The sequence below is a fragment of the Euprymna scolopes genome, chromosome 33 (genome assembly GCF_053919585.1).
Source record: "Euprymna scolopes isolate OS-2025 chromosome 33, ASM5391958v1, whole genome shotgun sequence".
Taxonomy (NCBI): domain Eukaryota; kingdom Metazoa; phylum Mollusca; class Cephalopoda; order Sepiida; family Sepiolidae; genus Euprymna; species Euprymna scolopes.
In genome coordinates, this window is record NC_136514.1 from 88,436,841 (window position 1) to 88,453,591 (window position 16,751).

Consider the following 16,751-nt stretch of genomic DNA (forward strand, 5'->3'; position numbering starts at 1 on the left):
AAGTTTCCAGACTTTTTTTGGATAGGTATTTAAAATTGTTGCAGACACCTGAAAATACACACACACAAACACACAGAGGAAATAATTTAAGAAAATAAAGACTAAAATTATATAAGAACTTTATTACATAATCAAGTCAATAAGAGTTACAGAAAAAGGAATAAAAGAGAAACCTCTTTGGGCAATGGCATTTCAAAGCTAAAAACTTCATCAAAAAAGCAAAATTTGGCTATTAAAAGGCCCATCTGAAATCTTGCTCAAGAATATGAGAGTGATCTCCCTTTTATGTAGCCTCGTTTTCGAATATCATTCTCTGATCATTGTTGTAATGATGTGAGAAAGGAACTTCTATTAATTTCGATGCAATCGTTCTTCATGGATGTGTAGTATTGGGAATCCCAGCTTAAATGCTATATAGGTAGTTTTTAGAAATAGAAGTTATATAAGCATTTTGGGTTTCCCATCAGTGATTTAGCAGGGTCAGAGAAGGTTAGATTTGACACCCATCAAACTCGGTCACCTTTAATGAAATTTGGTATATAAGATACTAGCAGGTCCGCCCGGCTTTGCTCAGGCCTTATGTAGTGTTCATAAGGTTATGTGCCTATGTATATATTACAAAGGGTGAATATGTAAAGTAATGCCTTTTTGTATAATAGTCTTCCTTAACTACCATAGAGAAAAGACAGACAGACATTTTCACTTTTATAGATATACTAGCAATGGGTGCCCGGCGTTGCTCGGGTGTTTGGAGATGTATACTGAGTCAAAAAAAAAAAAAAAAAAAAAAAGGTCAATTTTTTAAACTTTGACCCCTATTATGATCCTTTAATATTTATTGTTTTGAACTCAAATCGAGTTATTAAGTTAGATCCATGTACAAGGAACCAATATCTAAAATGTCAATTGTTTAGACCCAAAATTGCCTGAGGAGTTTGGTAGAGTTATCAAAGGTCAAATCGTTGAACTTTGACCCCTTAACAGCGAAATTTCTGGCCGAAACCCGATCACATCGATTTTCCCAAATCTCAGTACTCTGTATATCAAATTTCGAGTCTGTAGACTAAAAATTGACAGAGTTATTGCGTAGGGAAATGTACACACTCAGACACGTTCACTTTTATAGATATAAATTCAGACATGTGGAAAACTCTTTAATCAGTTCTCATCTGGAAAAGCGTTCATCAGGTGTTAGTAATTTTTATCTATAAATATAAAAGTGAAAATGTATGTGTGTATGTGTATTCGCTTTTTCTGTACGTCTACAAAAGGCTTTTTTCAGATAAGCGGTCAGTCGGTTCACAACTTCTTAAAACTTTTTATATCATATATAAATCATAATATGTTCGAGTTAACAACGGAGCTCGCCTGTCTATTTAATTTGCTCGACTTTGGAAAGATAAATATTCAACATTTGTCGCTCGTCGCATGTGGATTAGGCTTTTTTCGTATGATAAAAGCGACACTAATTCTGGCGGTATTTTTCCGGTCTCGATCGCCGGAAATGTCCGAAAGCAATCAGCTTTGATCAATGTGGAAATATTATTTTCTTTATATCAGAAGACAATTGCTATTCAATTTCGACAAGTGGAGCTGTTTCCCCCTACCCCCAACGTCTTGGGGGGGGGGGAAGCATTCCCGCACTAAATGAAATGCTACCCCGCAGTCAAAAGTTGACCTCATTAAGTCATTAAAACGTGCACCTGCTAATTTAAGTAATTAAATTCAAACGTGTTTCCGTTAGCATCTCGCGGTGGCCCAATGGTTAACGTCGCACTCTTTTTTTTTTCACACTTTAATTTACAACTTTGCCTCAAGGGTTCAGGTTCGATCCTCATACTTACCTACCAAAACATTTTTTTTTATTTTACCCCCCCCCCTAGGTAAACGTCGATCTCGGAATATCCTGGACAAATTACAGCTACAAAAAATCGTCTGCATCCATCAAACTTAAAAATCGAATCGGAAACTCGAAAAACAAAATGAAACAAACTTTATTATTTTAGTAAGAACGAATTACTATTTCGTTATATGTCTTACTAAAATAAAATTGGTAATTCTTCTGTTTGAATAAAATTCACCGAAAACGAAATAAATAACGAAATTAAAAAACATTAAAAAAAAATCTCTAATTTCTTCTCGGTCAAATAAATCCACAAATAAGTAATAGACAAGATTTTTTTTTTTTTTTTTTTTTTTTTCTGAACACAAAATATTTTAGAAAACAAAACAGTTATGGTAAATGTCAGTTGAGGAATTCTGGCTGGTAACTATTAAAAATCTTATTTCCTTTGACTATTAAAAAAAAAAATAGTTCATAAATATTTTTTAAACAAAATCTCTTAAAAAAACAAAAAAAAAAAGGAATTCTGGCTGGTAACTATTAAAAATCTTATTTCCTTTGACTATTAGAAAAAAATAGTTCATAAATATTTTTTAAACAAAATCTCTTTAATAAAAAAAAAAAACAAAGCAAAAAAACTCCATGAATATTTAAAAAAAAAAACAGTTCATAAACATATTGTTATTAGAAAGATTATAATTTTCTTAAAAAAAGTTCAAATAAAAACTGTTTAAATAAAACTTCTATTTTTATATTTGCTTATAAAAGGTACACTCTATACAGTTTTGGTCAGCTGTAGCTAAAAATTTATCTGACGTCACTTCTGCCAAATGGCTTTGTAAACACGGGGATGCAAAAGGTGAATCATACCGAACTTTTTAATTATTACTATTCTAAATTCTTGACTTTCCTCAGTGAAGGAGGATGGACTAATTGGAAGCCACTACCAGTGTTATGTTATTAGCTTCCCGGAAAATACCAGTTAATCTTGCTACTATCAGCAAGACTACTCGATATTGATTTAGATGATTATTGTTGTTAAGGTAGAAAAATGTTATTGATGTGAAAAGTTATGTTTGAGAAGAATAAAAACATTTACCTTAAATAGGTTCCAGGAATGTAACTTGATGGATGAAATGTTATATTTTCACTAGGAATATTATGGCATAAACGAAGATACGTGACAAAAAATCTGCAAGGATCTTTGGGAGTTGTGGAGTAGAAACAGATGATGGCAATCATGGGAGCACCGAACTGGGTAAATGGACATATAGTTGTGGAGAAGGTGCAATGGCGTGTCACCTCGGAACTAACGATTGTTTTGGAGGGTTTTCTTTTTCCCTAGACATGAGTCATGACCCATTTTCAGTTAAAAGTCAAAATGGGATTAGATGGCAAACATGGCGACATTGGTAAGCACCATACTCCACCCCCTTGCGGGCCTGTCACGTTTTTGTTTTCTTCTGTTTTTCCCCACGACCTTTCCGTGACTCCACTTCTTTGATATTTACCTGCATTTCACATGTTGGACGGTAGAGCCATTCAGGTCCTCTAAGATTAAGAAGGGGTAGGCGATCGAACTAATAGGTAATACAGAGCACTACAGGGTCAACTACGCCTTTCAATTCCTACTTTAATGTTATTTTAAAATGGATCAAACACAAGGAACGTTCTGAAGAGGGTGGTGGTGCCAAGGGTGTCCGAGCACCTGCCCCTTTTACGTCTATTTTAAAAGTGCCCTTTTCAGAGGAACATATTATAGTCCTGTGCCCCATTGAGACGGTGTTCATTATTATATTTTTACCGATCTTTTTTTTTCTTTCTTTCTTTTTTCGGTCCCTCGACAAAAGGAGGGTGGACCTGTAAACTCACCCTTGTCCGTTCGACCTTTTCTCAATAACTACACCTTGGAATTTTTTGAAATTTTGCACAAACATTAAACATGATATGAGTAAAAAAAGTAACAGCATGGATTTTCAGGAAAAACTCCGGCTTCCTCCCTAGCGGTGCCTTTTGGGTTAAAATGGCTAAAATTATTTATTAAAAACAAATTGATGCCTTGGAATTTTATAAGACGATGGCAATCATGGGAGCACCGAACTGGATAAATGGACATATAGTTGTGGAGACGGTGCAATGGCGTGTCACCTCGGAACTAACGATTCGCAACCACAGTAAATGTAAATATGAAATAACTTGGTTGTTTGAGTTTTTTTTGTGAGAGACACGACTATGTTCCAGGAGCATGTCGGAACAGCCAAAAATGGTTGTGATTCAAGGTATGTCGTTCTTTGTCCAGCACAAATGTAAAAGATATTTATCTGTCTTTCTGTCTATAAACTGTTTAGTACATCGACACGTGCAGATAACCATTATACACACGTCAACACAGACGAAACATTTATAGACCAGATAACAACGTATTGGAAGACGTCCCATGCATCAAATAGACACGAAATACACGAACACAAATAGACGACACTTTAGCAACTCACATATATACACTCGTTACGAAGCCCAGTCTACAACACCAGGTCTTCCTAACAGCTCCTGCCCAGATGTGGCAGATCTGGATATGACCTTAAACTATATCCGATGGTGAGGCTCCAGCTTGCGGGCTTTAGGAAGTGTGGAGCCACCCTTTAATTGCCATTGCTCCCAGGTCCACTCTGACCCGGACTGGTAGTACCTATTATGGCCCCCAACTATGGATTAAATAGAAACCGACTAAAAAAAAAAAAAAAAAAAAAAAAAAAACATATCCTCTATTAAAAAATGTCTTCAAAATCACTGGATTCAGCATTAAATAACCTGAAAAGGGTTGATGTGCCGTAAAACAAAAAACACCCAACCATATGTAGGAACAGTACTCCATCATGAACACAAATAGACGAAACTTTAGCAACTCACATATATACACTCGTTACATAGCCCAGTGTACAACACCAGGTCTTTCTAACAGCTCCTGCCCAGATGTGGCAACAGTACTCCATCCTTGGACGTACCTGGCTCTTATATAGGTAGAGAATTACATCAGTAGGTAGATATCTAAATTCGTATAGCTAGAACGCCTATCTTGAACGGACCTCTCTATTCAATGTTTGCGGAAACTATGCGTCTCCTAATGATTACTATAATTTTGTCGCTTTGACTACTGTACACTCTTTAACCCTTATCCTCGAGTGACCTTGGACCTTGCTAAGTGGTGATTCCTGTGTAAAAAAAAAAAAAAAAAAAAAAAAAAAAAAAAATCGTGTCTTTGTTTTTCACCTCTGTCAATTTTCTTCACTATAAAGTTTAAATGTTCTGTTTTTTTTGGGGGGGGGGGGCAAGACTCAGCTGTAGAAAAATGTGTTTATGGGTTGAAACAATATTTTTCTTTTTCATTAATTTCTTGCGTATTACAGATTCCATTTGTTAAAAAAAAAAAAAAAAGCTGCAATCTGTGATGATTGAATGGTTGGTTTTCTAAAGAATAAAAGCTAAAATAATATTTTTTTGTAATTTTCGTTTCAGCAAACCCTCTTTCAAGAACTTTTTTTTTGTCTTCGACAATCATACAAATCTTTTATTTGCTTGCTTTACCAGGAAATAGACTACGACGACGCTTAATTGCCGTGAGTCATTTCGGATAATCGCAGTCTTATTTTATCTACCCCCCACCCTCATTCCCCACCTCTTGTTTCATCGTCTCTCAAATATTTGTTTTGGAGGTTTTTCTTTTTCCCTAGACATGACCCATTTTCAGTTAAAAGTCAAAATGGGATTAGATGGCAAACATTGCGACATTGGTAAGCACCATACCACTTGCGGGCCTGTCACGTTTTTGTTTTCTTCTGTTTTTTCCCCACGACCTTTCCGTGACTCCACTTCTTTGATATTTACCTGCATTTCACATGTTGGACGTAGAGCCATTCAAGTCCTCTAAGATTAAGAAGGGGTAGGCGATCGAACTAATAGGTAATACAGAGCACTACAGGGTCAACTACGCCTTTCAATTCCTACTTTAATGTTATTTTAAAATGGATCAAACACAAGGAACGTGCTGAAGAGGAGTGGTAGTACTAAGGATGTCCAAGCACCTGCCCCTTTTACGTCTGTTTTAAAAGTGCCCTTTTCAGAGGAACATATTATAGACCTGTGCCCCATTGAGACGGTGTTCATTATTATATTTTTACCGATCTTTTTTTTTCTTTCTTTCTTTCTTTGTTCGGTCCCTCGACAAAAGGAGGGTGGACCTGTAAACTCACCCTTGTCCGTTCGACCTTTTCTCAATAACTACGCCTTGGAATTTTTTTTAAATTTTGCACAAACATTAAACATGATATGAGTAAAAAAAAGTAACAGTATGGATTTTCAGGGAAATCTCCGGTTTCCTCCCTAGAGGTGCCTTTTGGGTTAAAATGGTTGAAATTACTTATTAAAAACAAATTGATGCCTTGGATTTTTATAAGACTTTCTAAAAAGTTGTAACTCTATACAATTTTGTTTGTCTATACTTCACGATAACTTGGGTGTGCTCCAGGGGCTCTTTTAAGGCTAATAAAAACACTTCATTTTTGGGACTATTTTACCATATTTGTCCAAAATTTTCTGTGTATGTCTATTTAGCAGTTTTGCATGGTGCTGAACTCAAATTTAAATATGTTACAGCCTTGGAGACTTTTGAAGCTAAATAGGGGAGGAGGGGCAAATTTAGTCATTTCTATTTTTTCATGGTGCAGAACTCAAATTTACATATGTTAAGGCCTAAAACTGCACCGTTTGTTCATTTTCATCAGGGGAGGGGGGCAAATGCTGAACTTGGTCATTTTTTTTATGTTTCGTTCACTGTGCACTCACGGGGGACCCTGCATGCTTCACTTGTTGTTATTGAGCACCTAACCTGAAAAAGTTTGCTGCACGTCACTGCCAAACACATAGTATGTAGAGACTCCCAAAGAAAAGAATTAATCTCCCACTTTTAGTGGTCCTGGATGTGACCTAAAACTATATCCGATGGTGAGGCCCCACCTTGCGGGCCTTGGGGAGTGTGGAGCCACCCTTTAATTGCCATTGCTCCAAGGTCCACTCTGACCCAGAGTGGTAGTACCTGTTAGGGTCCCAATTATGGGTTAAATAGAATCTGACTTGAAAAAAAAAATACTCCATTAAAAATCGTTCCTCAAAATAACTAGATTCGGCATTAAATAACCTGAAAAAGGTTGATATGCCGTAAAACAAAAACAACCAACCAACCAACCCACTTTTAGTATAATGAAGCCCAAAATGATGGTTGCATTATATAAGGGATCCTTCAGTCTTTGACAGACTAAGGATACCCACGAAGGGGTGACTGCGCGTTAAATTTTTGCGGCAGGAGGTGCACACCTCTCCTAAGTCAACATTGTTAAATACCAGTCGAAAGTGGAGTGTATGTTCAGAACAACTGGAAACAAATGCAGAGATAATCGGAGAGCACATACAGCGCCTAGAATTCCCAAATGGTCACCCATCTGGTATTAGCCAGGCTCATGGTGCCTTAACTTTAGTGATCTGACGAGAACCGGTGTGTCAACGTGATTATGCCATATATATGGTTACATTAAACGATTGTAAAATCAAACTTTGAAAGGCAGTTTTACGTTGTTTTTGGTATCCGCACATCTAAACAGGGCATGAATATGCAGACACGCCGCTTCTCGTTAGATGAAAAAAAGTTAAGCGACGTTGAGCCTGGTCAGTATTAGATAAGTGACCATTTGGGAATACCAGGTGCTCTCCGCTTATCTCTGCATTGTTTCCAGTTATTCTGTACCTTTTTGCCACTCGATTCAAGCAACTGTGGCTTCACAATTAATCAACCAGTCACCCTTACAATATATCTCGAGAGGGAAAAGAAGCCATGACCACAAGAGTCGATTCTTAGACCTTTATTATGCTAGATTTGTATAAACGATCTCCCTGGTACAATCGCATCCGAGATGGGTATACTTGCTGATGACATCAAGCTCTATTTCTTTTTTTGACATGAGAAAATCAAATGCACACATATCAAACGCAATGATTGAATCCTTAGAAAATAACCTTTCGTAGTAGAATGTGTCCAAAAAAACAAAAAAAAAAAAAAAAAGGAATGATTTAAATGCTAGAAAGAAAATGTTCTTTTCTGTTAACAATTATAAGAAACCCTTCCAACTGTAACTTTTTTAAGTTTTTATTTTTTTTTATTTATTTATTTTTTTATTTATTTATTTATTTTTAAAAAAATTAAAAAAAATTTTTTTTGATTTTTTTATGGACCAAGCTATGTGTAAAGATTTGCAAAGAAAGGAAAATTGTGACAAAAATTGACGAAGACCACTGGACCAACGAGTCAAACAAGCTAGAACAAAGGAAGCCGAGAATAGATCAGACAGTTCTGAAGAGCACATGCCGTTATAGCGTTAGCGTTTCGTGTGTATGGTGAAACTTTGTATAGCTTAGTGTTTGTATTCAGTTTTTTTATTATTAAAACAGGATTTTAGTTAAAAAAAAAAAAAAAAAAAATTATATGAGAATCATTGTAATCAGATTATCCCGGGATGATAGAGAAAAATATACAACCAAAAAAACAAAAAGAAAAGGTAGTAAATAAAAGTTATATTCTAAATCCGGGGGGGGGGGGGTCTCCAAACTATGGCCTGTGGGTCAGATCCATCCTGCTAAGTCTTTAATCAGGCCCGTGGAGCTCTTATAAAAAACGTAAAAATATTCAGAAAAAATTTTTTTTTTTAAATGGAAATGTGTGAAAATTGTTTTTTTTTTTAATCCCCCCCCCACCCCACTCATTCCCACAAAATGATTTAGTTTCACTAAAAAGCAAAGCTAATCAGCAAAACGTCTAGGTAATTTATTATTTTTATTTTGGACCTGCATAGTTATAAAATGTCAGCAACATGGCTTGCCGTTCAAAAAGTACGCCCAAGGATGGAATACTGCTGCCATATCTGGGCAGGAGCTGCTAAAAAAAGCCTATCCTGCCTTGACTTTGTGGCTTAGTGGGGGATGCCCTTTTCTCTTCCCTACAACCTCTCTCCCATAGAAGAAACGTTGCGAGCCTATCCTTGTTTTATCGTTATTTCCATGGCAGGTGCTCGTCTGAGCTCCAATCTCTAGTCCCCCCTCGCAAATCTTATACGAAAAACACCCGTCTAGCTGAATCCACTGTGAAAAATTTCCCCCACTCTTTATCTGTGCCTAAATCAAAACGTAGATTCCATGAACAAAGCTTCTTTCTTAGAACTGCACGCCTGTGGAATTCTATTCCATCTGCTTGCTTCCCACCTGACTACAACCTGGATGTCTTCAAGTCCAACGTAAACAAATTCCTGATGAACCGCCCCCTTAAGTAGACATTTTTATTAAACCCTCACACTAAGGTACTGTACATGCAAGAACCCTTATCCCTGAGTGGCTTCCGGGCCTTGATAAGTGGTGATCACCTTGTAAAAAAAAGAAAAAAAAAAAAAGACCTCCGTTGGAGATGTGTTTGGAATGTGGCTATGCTTCTTTGGTACCACTGTCATCGATAATATAAATCTCACCTGTCTGTTTGAATGTATGTATGTTTGTATGTCTGCCTAAAACTTTCGACAGAAGCAACGGATGTTCACGAGACCAGTATCGTTTTGAAGCTCAACCCTTTCAGACGACAAATATCGAAAAATTGGCTAAAACCATTAATTCCTTCACCCTCAACTTGGTCCTTTTCTACAGGGAGGGAGTCGCTTTTTTCGCCGATATTTTCGAAAGTCACCCCTCTTTTCGATTGACTAACCTTAATTTAAACCTTCGCCACTTCCAGTTTGGCGATGAACGCAACGCCAAAGAAGTCATTTTTTTTTTTTTTTTTTTTTTTTTAAATGCTCTTTTGCTCCTTCATGGTACAGGTTCGAACTTACCTGCCTGCCTACTGCTACTTTTTTTTTCTTTGTTCAACACACACCTCCAAACACCCGGGCAACGCCGGACACCCCGGCTAGTTACTTTTAAAATGGACCAACGCGTTGCATGTAGGTATTTGCAAAGAAAATAGAACTTCGACACTTTATTTTAGGTGATAGAAAAAAGTTATTTACTTTGTCCCTTTTCACACGCGAGTCACCGATGCATACTTTCAAGGCGACACAATAGGTTTTCTCTTTCTTTTCTTTCCTGGTCATTTGGATTGCTTTCGAAGGAGGCGGAGACATTGTGTGCTTGTGAAGCGTAACTTTCGACTCGCCATGCGTTTTCTCTTTCTTTTTCCCTTTTTGATCTTGATGCCTGTATATGCATTTCATCCTGTGACGTTACGCTCACAGTTTAAATGCTAAAGTGACATTAACTCAGCACGTGAGTCGTCAATACGCGGCTGCATTTAAATGACGGAACCCATAACTACGTTACACCTAATGTTTTTACATAGTTACGTCATATTACAGGGCTTATTCAACAAATTTATCTTTACTTGATCTTTGACAACTAAATATAAGTTACTAGCCAAATCCACATGATTTTTGGAATATGACATCTTTGTTCCGTGACAAGTACGTACATCATAAAGATTTTCCTGTATTTTTTTAATAAGTGTAATTTTAAATGTACAACAAATTTTATATTGATACCTGATTGATTTCTTCAAACGTTTTTTTTTTTAAACAGCCTTCATTAAAAAAAAAAAAAAACGTATACTGTTCTATTAAACTTTTGTTTAAATAATTTAACTTTGTTCATTTTATTTTAAAAAAAAAAAAAAAGTTGAAAAGATATTTTTCACTCAGTAATGAGCTTTGGAAGATTGTCAGTGAAAGAAATACAATCGCCAAAAGATAAGCGTTTCATTATTTTTAGTCGCCATTTTGAAAAAGAATCACTCGCAAATGCGACTGTTTCACTCGCAATGTAAACCCTGTATTAATTCATTATCGTCTTCACATTAGTTTTATTGGGGTAAAAAAGCTGATTTAAAAAATTTTTTTTTTTTTTTTTTTTTTACTAGAGTCACCACTTATCAAGGCCCAAAGGCCACTCGAGGATAAGGGTTAATGAATGTAAGGTGGTAGTGTAGTAATCGTTATAGGTGCAGGTTGGGTAGAATTTGATTATTTAAGAGGATGGTTCAACAAGAACTTGTTTACATTGGACTTGAAGGCTACCATATTGTAGTTGGCTTGGAAGCAGGTCAGCTGAACAGTGTTCCATAGTTGGGCAGTTCTAGGAAAGAAGCTTTGTTCATGGAATCTGTGTTTAGAATTAGGCACAGATAGAGAGTGGGGGAAATTGTTGATAGTGGTTGTAGATAAAGACGAGTGTTTCTTCATTTTGTGTGAAAGTCCGTCAAAAAGAGACCCTAGATTGGAGTTCAGACGAGCACTTGCCTTGAAAATAACGATAGAGCAGAGACAAGCTCGCAATGTCTCGTCTGTGGGAAAGAGGTTGCAAGGAAGAGAAAAGGGTATCATCTACTTGGTTTTGAAGCCAGTTTGGAACTCTGTTGAAATTAATGAACCACCTTTTCTCAAAATCAGAAGAGAGGGAATCAGAAAGATCTTGGTCATTGCTGGCTTTTGAAGTGTTGCCATAGATTGTCATGTCATCTGCATAAATGGCTATGAATGATCTAACAATGTGATTAGACTCTTTCTTTTTAATCGTTTCTTTTTTTGTTTTTTTCTCAATTCTTGGCACATCTGAATTTCCCTGTAGTGCTCTTTAATTCTGCCAGTAATATTGTTTTGTTTACTATCGATTTTTTTTTCTGATGAGATGATAGCCGAAAGAGCTCTCGAGAAAGTTTTGCATATTTTATTTAAATATATATACTAGCAGGCTGATGAATATCAAGAAGAGAGTTGGGCCCAGGATAGAACCCTAAGGGATGCCAGCATTGATACTGTGAGCTTCTGATTTCTGCCCATCAACCACTGCCGCTCTTATGAGCTAGAGAAAGGGTTTAATAACTGAGAAGACATTTTCAGATATATGGCAGACATGTAAATTCAGATGTTTCATTTTTTTATTAAAAAAAATTTTTTTTTACATGTTTTCAGGAGGCATAATATCGGCACACTCTTCTGTTTAAAAATTGAAATATTTCAGATTTACATTAAATAATCACAAGACACCAATTAAGCAAAATCCTCTGAAGTTCAATTTCTTTTTAAGACCTTTTAAGCCTTAAATGTTTCTAGGATCAAAATAAGTTAATATATTTCAATCAAAATTCGAATAAGGATCCTAGACATAAAGTTTAGTTTCATACATTGATTTTAATCTAAGGGGAGATAACTAGCGATAGGACGATTCCAATAATTTTCCCCATTCTGATACAATTATTGATTTTTGTATTAAATTACCGATTCCTATTCTTTATAAATCTATAAATATTATTCCCCCCCCCCCGACTACTGTTAAAACATTCGTCAAATGTGCATTTATATTCTCAAACGTAAAACATACTTGTGGGGGGGGGTGATCTATAGGTCTCAGTTTTACTGGTAGTTTTAAAATCAATAAATATTGATTTTTATCATTATTACTATCAGCAGTTGAAGGTTTGGTTTTAAACAAAATCAAATAAACAAAAACAATTAAAAGAATCGTTTTTGGCATCGGAAAATAGACATAATATTTTCCGATACCGATACTCAAAAAAGTTCAGTTCTTTTTTTTTTTTTCTTTTTTTTTTCGATTCCCGATTCCGATAAATCGTCCCAAACACTAAAGATAACGAGGGCAAAAATTGAAAAAATAAAAGACAACAAAGATTTGGGTATTTATTTGCTTCCCCACGAAAACAAATGTGACACGAGGTCGTTTTTAATGTGGGGTTAAGCCAGCTCCCCTAAAACAAGGGTAAAAAAGGGGGGGGGGACTCTGGCAGTATCCAAAAAAATAGTTATTGTCTCAGTATGAAGGGTTTCCCCTACATTAACCAAGGACCAATCAACTTATGTGCAGCATCTGCAGAACAGATACTACACTTTGATCCTGGCCCGGATATTTATTTGCTCCCTCACCGATCAAATTAGGCACAAGGCCGATTTTTAATGTGAGGAGTGAAGGGGAAATGGGGACCAACTCCCCGGGGAGTAGGGGAGCTGGATAGTGACAATTGGTATGAAGGATTGCCCCTACATTGACCAAGGTCTTATATGTGGGGTTGCCCACATATATGGTTTTTGCTTGCAGTATCTGCCGGAACAGATACTACACGTTGATTCTGGCCACGGGGCCAAGAAAGATTTGAGTATAGAAATATTTGTCTAATGATTCGGCAATTTATTTATATTTTGCATTGATTGTTTGCATATTATATGTTCCGTTTTGTGATTAGAATAAAGGATACTGCCTCAGACAATAGGATCAACTGTTCCTTCCAATTTCTACCAGATCTACGACATGTGGTCATGTATATGCATGGTAGAATGATAAAATTGTATTTTAAGACTAGGCAATGCTGGGCAGTCTGCTAGTGTGAGTATAGAGATATGTGTATATGTACTGTGTGTACTTATATGTATTTAAGACTGACATGGCACATTCTCATTGGCTATACCTCCTCCTCCTCCACCTCCACCTTCTTCTTCCTTTCTCCTTTTCCTCCATGTATGCTCATCTCTTTCACTATACTGATGAAGACTGAAGGATCGGCCGAAAATTATGTATTCGTAAAAAAAATTAAAAAATTATCGTTCATATTATTTTGTATTCCTGCACGTCACCAATAGAAAACGAAACTTTTATACTTTTCGTAACCTTTTTTTTTTTTTTTATACATTTTCACATATATATATATATATATATATATATATATATATATATTTTAGTATCTGTTCTTTAGATGTTGCACTTCCATTTCTTGTTCTCTTTCAGTGGAGGAGCAGTCCTTCACGACTGAGACAATTTTTTTATTTTTATACCTTTTCTTCACGTTAAAAAACGACCCTGGTGTCTAACTCTGTCCCGTGGGGAGGCATAGTAAATAGGTACATATATATATATATATATATATATATATATATATATATATATTCATTCCTCTTTCTCGCGCGCGCAAGCGTCTGTTGTGACCGACAATGCTTATAGAGGTCAAAACTATGACGTCTTGGATCAACGTATTTTGAGTTTTTTTAGGTTTTCTGTCTCCTTTCTCTTTTTCCTGGCATAAATTTTGACCCGCCAAGCATCCCGATCTCGGGATCGTGCTGTCCATTGCTCACATTCCGCACCGAAATCCCTGAGATCTCGCTTTAGCACATCCTTGAATCTGAGACGCAGACGACCAACAGGCCGAGTACCTTCTTTCAAAACACCATGTAATACATTGTGAGATAGGCATTCACATGACATTTGGTTTACATGGCCATCCAAAGTCTCATAAACTTAAGTCCCTAGGAAAAGTGCATCTGAATCTGTCCGTCTGAAGAACTCTTCATTTGCCATTCTGTCCTCCCATGACACGTCAATGATTGATCGGAGACATCTTGTATGGAAGGCACTAACCCTAGACTCTTGAGGATGCAACAACTTTGAGGTTCACTTATGAGAAATCGGCGGAGAATGTTAACCGGGAAAGTAGTTTCACAAACCAAGCATCGTCGACTGAGACCTAGACACAAACGAGCATTAATATCGAGAGCTCCAAGCAGACGAGCATCAATATTGATCCAAGTGCGTCAGCCTCGTACAGGTGAAGTATGACCGTCTCAAATAAATTAACAGAAAAACATTTTTATATACTTCTGTATGAGGCAAAAGTAGGTTTATTTATATATATATATATATATATATATATATATATAGAGAGAGAGAGAGGGCTCTACATTGCGAGTGAAGCAGTCGCATTTGCGAGTGATTTTTTTCAAAATGGCGACTAGAAATAATGAAACGTTTATCTTTTGGCGATTGTATTTCTTTCACTGACAATCTTCCAAAGCTCACTACTGAATGAAAAATATCTTTTCAACTTTGTTCGTTTTATTAAAAAAAAAAAAAAAAAGTTAAATTATTTAAACAATAAAAGTTTAATAAAACAATATACAATATACTCTTTTTTTCTTTTTTTTTTTTCATCGGAAGAAATTAGAATGTTTGTCTTCAAGTATCAACATAAAATGTGTCGTATATTTAGAATTAAACTTATTAAAAAAATACAAAAATAACTTTATTATGGACATAATTGTCACAGAACGAAGATGTCATATTCCAAAAATCACGTGGGTTTGGCTAGTAACTTTTCTGTTTTGCTAGTAAACGAAAATATAGTTGTCAAAGGTCAACTAAAGTAAATTTATCCATGGAGCCCTGAGATATATATATATATATATATATATATATATATATATATATATGGGGTGGCCCATAAGTCACTTTACATTTTAAAAATTAAATAACTTTTTTCTATTAATATATTTTAATTTTTCTTTTCAGAATTATTAAATAGAATCTTTGGAAATTTTTTGTATAGATAAGTTTACAACAGAAAAATGAGTGAGGATAATTGAATTCCACTTTGAAAATGGACGGTCAATTGTTGCAATGCAAAGATCTTATATGCGCCATTTCAATCTTTAATATCCTCTTAAAAGATATGCTATTGAATTTGTTCAACCTCAGTTAGTAAACATGCCAGGGTATTGGTGGCAATCAAAGTGGAGCAACTGCACATACAGCTAGAGCAACAATGCAGTTGTTAACTGTGATGTTTCAGGATCGAAAAATATCTTGAAATTTCGATTTTGAATGGCCTCCACGTTCATCTAATTTGACAGAACTAGACTTTTGGCTTTGGGGATATCTTAAAGACAAAGTGTATGCAAATAAGCCTCGAAGCATCCAAGAACTTAAGGCAAACATACGTAGGAAATTCTTTCCCTACAACTTCCGATGTTAAGAACTGTCATCAAGAATAGCTTAGAAAGAGCTCGACTTTGCAAAACCGAGAATGGAGGCTACTTAAGAGACATTATCTTTCGTAATTAAGTCAGAACAAATTTCCACACTATAAACTGTGTAATAAAAAAAAGAATTAATTAAATACATTTAAGAAAAAGTTATTTGATTTTCAAACAGTAAAGCGACTTATGGGCCATCCTGTGTATATGACTACATATATATGCACTAGTGGTGGAGCGATTCCAATATCCTTTCCGATTCCGATACAATTACCGATTCTGTTCTAAATTCCCGATTCTGATACAATTACCGAGTCCGATTCTTTATAAATCTCTAAATATTCAACTATAGAGTTGTTATTTTCTTTGGTTGGTGTAAAAATGCGCGGTAAATGTGAATATATTTTCTTAAATGGGGAAAATACACTTTAGGAGGATTATTTATCGAATTTTAGTTTTATTAGTAGTGGAAAAATCAATAAATAAATAATAAAAACCAATCAATATTTTTTTACTAGCAAAGAAAAAGTTTGCTTTAAACACATTCCAAAAAAAAAAAAAATTAAAAGAATCGTTTTGGCATCGGAAAATATGCAGACATTTTTCCGATGCCAATAACGATTCCCATAGCTCCAAATATTGCGATTTTTCCGATTCCCGATTCCGATTAATCGTCCCAACATTAATATGCACATAAAGTTATGCACAGTACATGTACATGTGTATATGACTACACACACACACACACATATATATATATATATATATATATATCTACTTTTGCCTCTTACATAAGAATATCAAAAAGTTTTTCTATTAATTTATTTGAGACAGTTATATTACACCTGTACATTTTTTATGGACAATAACCAAAGAATTTATTTTATTATGTATCCCAAATATAAAATTTTGTATTTCTTTTATATCTAAAATCTTTGCAAAACCTGAACAATGATCAATCAAATTTTTCTTGGTAGGACAATTAGACATCAAATTAGCATGACTTGACA

The 16,751-nt window shown here is 35.4% G+C and overlaps 1 protein-coding gene across 18 annotated transcripts in view; it reads left to right on the top strand.

Moving 5' to 3' along the window:
* LOC145258337 (protein spire homolog 1-like) overlaps positions 1–16,751 on the top strand; it is a 559,588-nt gene that overhangs the window by 244,267 nt on the left and 298,570 nt on the right. The window lies entirely within an intron of this gene.